This window comes from Lathyrus oleraceus, chromosome 5, assembly GCF_024323335.1.
Source record: "Lathyrus oleraceus cultivar Zhongwan6 chromosome 5, CAAS_Psat_ZW6_1.0, whole genome shotgun sequence".
In the NCBI taxonomy this organism is placed as follows: Eukaryota; Viridiplantae; Streptophyta; class Magnoliopsida; order Fabales; family Fabaceae; genus Lathyrus; species Lathyrus oleraceus.
Window position 1 is genome coordinate 634,512,592 of NC_066583.1, and position 8,886 is coordinate 634,521,477.

Here is an 8,886-nt window from a genome sequence, read left to right on the forward strand (position 1 = left end):
GCCTGAGAAGCGGTTTCTGATCAACCCACAGGGCACGTATCGGAGTTTTGCCGGGTTGATTGATACAAAGAAATGGGATAGGTTGATAAATCCCTTGGAACACTATGACATCGCTACAGTGCGGGAGTTCTACGCTAACGCATTGCCTGATGATGATGAGCCCTTCACTTGGGTCTCTAGAGTGGCCGGTCGGCCAGTTCCTTTTGACAGGGATACAATCAACCAAATCCTCGGGGAGCCGCTTCAGCTGGGTGCTGATGAAAGAGACCAGTACCATATTGACCTCCGGCTGCACAAGGATATCCCAGCAATTACAGCCGCCCTGCTTCTACCAGGGAAATCAGTTGAGCCGAACCCATCTGGGGTTCCTATGAGATATCATCGGGAGGACATGACTCCCATGGCTCAGCTGATTCTTCTTCTGGTTTTGACCAACATACAACCCAAATCCCACACATCTACTGTGCCGATCCCAGTGGCACACTTAGTACATTCCATCCTCGCCAATGTTGAGATTGATGTGGCGAGGATCATTGCCAATGAGCTGAAGACGGTAATAGAGAGCGGACTGAAGTCGGGGGCTCGGGTGAATTGCCCCCTTGCATTCCCTTGTTTGATTATGAGCCTGTGCATTAAGGCACGAGTGCGACTTCCGTCTCGGGGTCAGGTTAGGATCCCGGCTCCTATTGATGACCGGTATGTGGCAAAATACTGCAGAGCTAAGGCCACCGGCAGCAGTGCAGCCTCAGGTAGCACTAGGGTTTCTGATGGTCCTAGTGCTTCTACTCCCAGGGTCGATCCATACCTGCGGGCTGCGTGTGAATACAATTTCCAGTGGATGGCAGCATCGCAGAGGGCTATGATTGACATGCACGACTCGATGCAGCGTTTGCAGCTGCAGGGTAGTGGTGCACATGCTTTGATGACACGGGAGCAGTTTCTGACTAATGCAAATTGGCCCGTGGACGTGCCAGTCTATTCTGAGGGGGTGGGAGCTGATGATGATGATGAGGATGATGATGAGGCGACCGGTTCTGAGGCCGGTAGTGAGGAGGAGTCTTGAGCCCTTTGTGGGTTAAGTTTTTGTTTTTTGTATTTCAGTTTTTTTTATTATTATGGCATTTTTATTTGTACTTTTGAATTTTGTATTTTGACCAATGGGTTGTACTATTGGGGTGTTTTGTCCCCCACGAACAAAATTTTATTTTTTTCAGTTAATATTATTTATGTTTGTTGTTAATTTTGTGTGCTTAATAAAATTTTGGTTGAATGAGTGGCAAACCCTTCTAGATTGGTTGCTCCTCAAGAAGTACCCAATGAAGGTGCATCCGAGCTTGGATGGCAATGATAAGAATAACAAGTGAATGAAGCTAAGGTACATGGTTACCGTCGGCTAGAATTTTAGAATGCATTAGGAACTTTACTCTTTTTGGTAAATAGAATATTGTCTTTTTGCAACATAATTGAATGAATGTTTCATCTAGAACTTAGAACCATATATGGTGAGGAAACCTCCATTGTACACTTAAATGCTGGAGTCTAATAAGTTTTGTTGATTCATTTGATTCATTATTTGTCTGTTATTATTGTGAAATTGTGGAAGCAATTAGAAATGATCAAGGCACTTGTTTTCTTTCGAGCACAACTACATCCAAAAATATCTTACCTGTGAGTAGAGAGAGTATTTGTTAACCCCTTTGAGCCTGAACTGTTGAATCTCGGCTTGAAATAAAGCGAGATCTCAAAAATCTTTTTTTTTACAACCCGGAAATCTTGATTATTGTTCTTTTGCCGTAAAAAGTTAAGAGCATTCACTTAGGGTGTGGAAGAAATAAGTTGGGGAGAACGAAAAAGAATTGGTAAGTACCACAGCTTTTGAAAATGAAAAGAAAAACCGAGCAAGCATAGAAAAATATATGTATCGAAAATGTAGAAAATAAACATCTGTTTTGTATATTTGATGTGAAAGAAAAGAACAAAAATAGAAAGAATGAAAAAAAAAAAAATGAATGCTTGCTTGGAAGAAAAAAAAAAATTGTAGTGAGAAACAAGAATTGAGTTGTGGAATATGTGTTGTGAAGGTTACAAATAAGAAACAAAGGAAACAAAGTCGAGTAGTGTGAATATTACTGTGAATGTCTCTTTTGCATCGGCACTTTCGTTTCAATGGCCTTAGAAATGACCCTTGTTTGTTAACCCGACCAAGCTTCAACCGAAAAGCCCTTAGTGATCTTTTTGTTTCCACAGTACAACTTATAATTGTTAGACATTGTATGAATCTGTTTGATTTCTTCATTATTTGTTAGAGAGTGAGATTATTCCCGCGGTTGCAAACGCGTTAAATCTTCAATCCTTATTCGAAGAGGAGAGATAGGGTGATTCATTCAGAATAGTATTGTTGTAGATAGATAAATATTTTGCATTGCTATTTAAGTTTTAGTTCTTATGTATTATTTTATTCAAAACCGTTGGAAACGTGTATTTGCGGATTTCGCTTGTGTTTGAGCCGTTTATCCAACTTCGGAGAATCCGTTTTCTTAAAAGCAAATCCTCTTGTCTTTCAAGAGGCATACTTTGCTTGAGGACAAGCAAGAATCTAGTTGGGGAGAGTTGTTAGATGCCCAAAAGTGCTTATTTGAGCTATCATATGTGGGCATCTTTCACTCTTATACCTTGCTAATGTGGTCAAAACCACATTCATTTTACATGGAATGCATTACATTGATAAACAAGCTTGGTGCCTTTGATGTGTGTGATTATTGTGCAGGAAAGGCATGAATTAATTGATAAGGAAGACACAACAAAATTGGCAAAGGAACCAAAGCAAAAGAGCATTTCATCTGCCAGCTCGCTAGGCGAGGATGTGGCGAAGCAAAACCTTCGCTAGGCGAGCTCCTGGCGAAAGGCTCCAGTAAATTGGTTAATTAATTCGCTAGGCGAACTGAAGGCGAAGTGGCAGCGAATTCAGTCTGTTTTGGTGAAATGAGCAGCCAGCACTAGCTCGCTAGGCGAGGCTCTAGCGAGTCCCCAGCGAGCATTCCAGTAGCAAAACCTCTCAACCTCGCTGGGGCGAAGGTTGAAGCGAGTTCTTCGCTAGGCGAAGGTCTGTTCGCTAGGCGAACATGACAGTTCCACAGGCCCAGTTTTCTCTGGGCGCAGGGGCATTTTGTGCCCATTTTTGGCCTTCGCTAGGCGAGCCATTCTGCTCGCCTAGCGAACGTGACAGTTCTGCACTTGTCTATAAGTAGCAGGTGCCACCTTTTGTACAAGAGGACACTTTGAGACCACTTTTTACCAACTTTTCCATTTTTTGTACTTTCTCTTAGATATTTTACAGCATTGCTTTGTGGGGGATTTTATGCCCTAATTTCATTTCTCTTCATCTAGCAACCATCTTCCACAAAAAGAAGGTGGATTCCCATCCAACTTCGATCATTCGACTTGGATGTTGATCAACCCTCTTTTCTTACTTGCCGACCAAGCTACCATGAAAATGAGTAGCTAAGTCTCCATTTGTCAAGGTTAGATGTAGGTGATTTCCAAGCTTTGTATGTAAATGTAAGGATCCTCATATGTAAACTCTTTAACGGTAAATATATGATGAAAACTTTGTTTCTATTTAAAACTCTTTGTGTTGGTATTTGATCGAGAGATGTTTACCGATTCTTGACCTAGGTTTTCATCCAAACTTGTTTGTTAGCTAGAGATAGTAACGAATGATTTTGTTCACCATAAGGTTGAACCAAAACGTTGTCTTTTTGATAGATTGTGTTCGAGAGAAACAATGGATCAAAATGACAAAACTCACAATGGGTGTTCGAGAGAAACGCATTGAGAGGACTTTGTGAAATTATTTATCATCTAAAGGAGTTTATAATATTGTTGACCGTGCAAAAACATGCAAAGCAAATGTAATCATTGAAACCTAACTTTGACAATATTTCTCATATTAATCAAAACGTAACTTTTACCGCAATTAATTACTTTGTATGCAATATAACTTGATTAAAACCCAAAACCCTAGTGTTACTTTAAGTTAAGATTAATTCAACCATTGAACGGCAGCGATATCTTACAATCTCTGTGGATACGATAACAAAAACCCGACACTTCAAAACTGTCCAACCAACAAATACATCCATTCATATTATACGCCATACACATATTATGCAATGAGACTCCATGCATGCGGTACCGACTATTTGTGAACATATAGTTCACCTCACCGTCCAAATCCAGGCACGGCTACCAAGTCCAACTAGTCCCACTCATTTGAGACCTAGTGACTCACTCACTAATTCCTCGCCACGGGAATTAGCTACCACCCCTCAAGGGCTATGCTATGCACGCTAATTCACCTAGCATGCAAACATCGACAACAATCCATAATGACTAACTCACTAATTCCTCACAATGGGAATTAGCTACCACCATAAAGGCCACAATATGCATGCTAATCACCTAGCCATGCTACATCATCAACAACAATTCAAGAATAGACATATGCTCACACTCTAAGCCATAAAACAGTCTATTCACAAGTGCACACATAACTGATACATTCACAGCATCATGCATACCATCACACATCATCAGTATATTATCACATAAGCATATCATATCATGCCACATAATCAAAAACAGTATTAGCACACTCTACTAATGCCTATACTACTCAAGACCCAACAAAACAACAACAACATTACCACGATATCACATCTAGGAGTTTAAAACGCGAAATCTGCCCTTCAAACTGATATGGCGAACGCCATTAGGCTAATGGCGAACGCCATTAGCGTTACACGCTCTCATTCTGGAAAAACTGTCTGTCAAACTGATATGGCGAACGCCATTAGGCTAATGGCGAACGCCATTAGCGTTAAACGCTCTTATTCTGAAAAAAACCCAAACGGCGAACGCCGAAGGCATAATGGCGAACGTCATTTGGCTGTTATGTGCATAGATGTTAAATTTCTACGAATTCCTTTCAATTATCATCCAATTTCATTCATCCACTGGCTGTTATGTGCATAGATGTTAAATTTCTACGAATTCCTTTCAATTATCATCCAATTTCATTCATCCACTGGCTGTTATGTGCATAGATGTTAAATTTCTACGAATTCCTTTCAATTATCATCCAATTTCATTCATCCACTATTCCACAAATTCATCATACATCAATCTAATCAGAGATAAAACAATGGTTATCACTACCCAGTACATATTATCATATAATACCCTTTAACCGATGATAAACCCCCCTTACCTGAGTTAATCCGGCAAATCTCAAGCTTCAAGCTCTTCTCTTCTCCAACCTTCTTCCTCTTGCTCTGCCTTTGCCCTTTTCCTCTTTCACGATCGCTTCTCTGTTTTTCACGTAAAAACCTTTTTACTCCAAATGGGACTTTTTCCTTAATTCCAACTTATATATATTTTCCAATAAATAATTATCCCAATAATTATTATTCCAAAATAATAGTAATAATAATCCCAAATTCCAATTATTCAATTAAATTAATAAAAAAAATATTAATTTAAATTAAATAATTATCTTATTTTAATTGGGGTGTTACAACTCTCCCCCACTAAAAGAGTTTTCGTCCTCGAAAACATACCTCAAGCGAACAACTCCGGATAAGACTCCTTCATCTGACTCTCAAGTTCCCAGGTCACATTGCCACCTGCTGGTCCTCCCCAAGCTACCTTCACCAATGCAATCTCTTTACCCCGCAACTGCTTCAACTCTCGATCCTCGATCCTCATAGGTGATGCTTCAACAGTCAGGTCATCTCTCACCTGTACATCATCTATTTGGACTACATGCGACGGATCATGAATGTATCTCCTCAACTGAGACACATGAAAAACATCATGCAAATTCGCAAGCGACGGGGTAAAGCGATACGATAGGCTACCTCTCCTATCCTTTCTAAAATCTGATAGGGACCAATAAATCGAGGTGTCAACTTCTTTGACTTCAAAGCTCGACCAACACCAGTTATCGGAGTAACACGAAGAAACACATGATCTCCCTCTTGGAACTCAAGTGCCTTCCTCCTCTTATCATGATAACTCTTCAGTCGACTCTGAGCAATTCTCATCTTCTCCTGAATCATCTTAATCTTGTCCGTAGTTTGTTGAACAATCTCCGGTCCAACCACAGCACTCTCACCGGACTCATACCAACATAAAGGTGTCCGACATCTCCTACCATACAAAGCTTCAAACGGTGCCATACCAATACTCGAATGAAAACTATTGTTGTAGGTAAACTCAATCAACGGTAAATAACAATCCCACGCACCTCTCTTTTCTAAAACACAAGCTCTCAAAAGATCCTCTAGTGACTGAATCGTCCTCTCAGTCTGACCATCAGTCTGCGGATGATATGCAGAACTCAATCTCAGCTTAGTTCCCAAAGCCTTCTGCAAACCTTCCCAAAACTTCGATGTAAATCTAGGATCTCTGTCCGAAACAATACTCGACGGAATACCATGCAAACTTACAATCTTCTCAATATACAACTCGGCTAATCTCTCTAACGGATAATCCATTCTGATCGGAATGAAATGAGCCGATTTGTCAATCTATCAACAATCACCCAAATAGCCTCAAAATTCTTATTTGTCCTCGGCAACCCAGAAACAAAATCCATACTGATACTATCCCACTTCCACTCTGGAATAGCCAACGGTTGCATTAGCCCAGACGGCTTCTGATGCTCAATCTTTGACTTCTGACAAGTCAAACAAGAATAAACAAAACTCGCGATTTCTCTTTTCATTCTCGGCCACCAAAATAACCTTTTCAAATCATGATACATCTTCGTAGCTCCAGGATGAATACTCAGGCCACTACGATGTCCTTCCTCAAGAATACTCTTCTTAAATTCGATAACATCCGGAATACACACCCGATTACTAAATTTCAAAACACCATTCTCATCAATTCTGAATTCACCACCTTGACCTTGATTCACTAGAGTCAACTTATCAACCAAAAGCACATCGGATTTCTGACCCTTTCTAATCTCATCCAGAATACCACTCGTTAACTTCAACATTCCCAATTTAACACTATTGTGAGTACTCTCACCCACCAAACTCAAGTCTCTAAACTGCTCAATTAAATCCAATTCCTTAACCATTAACATAGACATATTCAATGATTTCCGACTCAACGCATCAGCCACTACGTTTTCTTTACCCGGATGGTAGTTCAAACCAAAGTCATAATCCTCCAGAACTCCAACCATCTCCTCTGTCTCATATTCAGCTCTTTCTGATCAAACAAATACTTTAAACTTTTATGGTCACTGAAAACCTCGAATCTTGACCCGTACAAGTAATGCCTCCACAACTTCAGAACAAAAACCACAGCTGCCAACTCTAAATCGTGCGTCGGATAGTTCCTCTCATGAACCCTCAGTTGTCTCGAAGCATAAGCTATAACCTGCTTATTCTGCATCAACACACCACCCAAACCCAACAATGACGCATCACAGAAACCTCAATGGTTCCGACGGACTCGGTAATATCAGAATAGGAGCAGTAGTCAACCTTCTCTTTAACTCTTGGAAACCTTCTTCACATTTGAGTCCCAAACAAACGCTTGCCCCTTTCTAGTCAACATTGTCAACGGTAACGCCAACTTAGAAAATCCCTCAATGAACTTCCTATAATAACCAGCCAAACCAAGGAAACTTCGAATCTCAGCAACAGACTTCGGAGCTTCCCACTGAGATACCGCTTCTATCTTAGAAGGATCAACAGCAACACCACCTCTTGAAATCACATGACCAGGAAACTAACTTCTTCTAACCAACCACACCGGTGCACCCCACGGTGACACCCTCGGACGAATAAATTTCTTATCCAACAGATCTTCCAACTGACTCTTCAATTCAGTTAACTCAACAACAGACATACGGTATGGAGCCATCGACACCGGCCTAGTACCAGGTACCAAATCAAACGAGAACTCAACTTCACGCTCTGGCGGTAATTTGTTCACTTCTTCAGGAAACACATCAGGAAAATCACACACCACGGCTAGATCGCAAATCACCAATTTATCTTTAGCCTCTAAAGTCGCTAACAGCATAAACAACTCTGCCTCATCTGCTACTTCCTCGTTCACCTGCCTAGCTGATAGAAACAAACTCTTTCCTTCCTCAATCTCAGGAAAGATCACAGTCTTATCAAAACAGTTGATATAAACTCGGTTAGACACCAACCAGTTCATACCCAGGATAACATCAATTTGCACTAGTGGAAGACACACTAGGTCCAATCCAAAGTCTCTACCAAAAATACTCAAAGGACAATTTAAACAAACTGAAGTAGTAGTCACTGAACCCTTCGCAGGAGTATCAATCACCATACTTCCATGCATTCAGATATCTCTAATTTAAGTTGCACAACACAATCCAAAGATATAAAGGAATGGGTCTCACCAGTGTCAATAATAGCTACGAAAGAAAAGCCATTAATATAACACGTACCTCGGGTCAAACGATCATCTGCAGAAGTCTCAGAACCCGATAAAGCAAAGACCTTGCCTTCCGACTGATTCTCTTTCTTCGGCTTAGGACACCGTGGACTGATATGACCCACCTCTCCACAGTTGAAACAAGTCGCAGTCTTCAACCGGCACTCTGCCGCCAAGTGACCACCTTTTCCACACTTGAAACACTTCTTCTCAGCACTGGTACACTCTTAGAAACGATGTCCAGCCTGACCACATCTATAACATTTGGCAGGGACACTGGAGTCTCCCCCACTAGGTCTCCTCATCCCACTCTGTCTCTGGAAACCTTTGCCAGCTGCATACGGTTTCCCACGATCATTCTGATTCTTGCCTTTCCTATCAACCCTCTGCTGA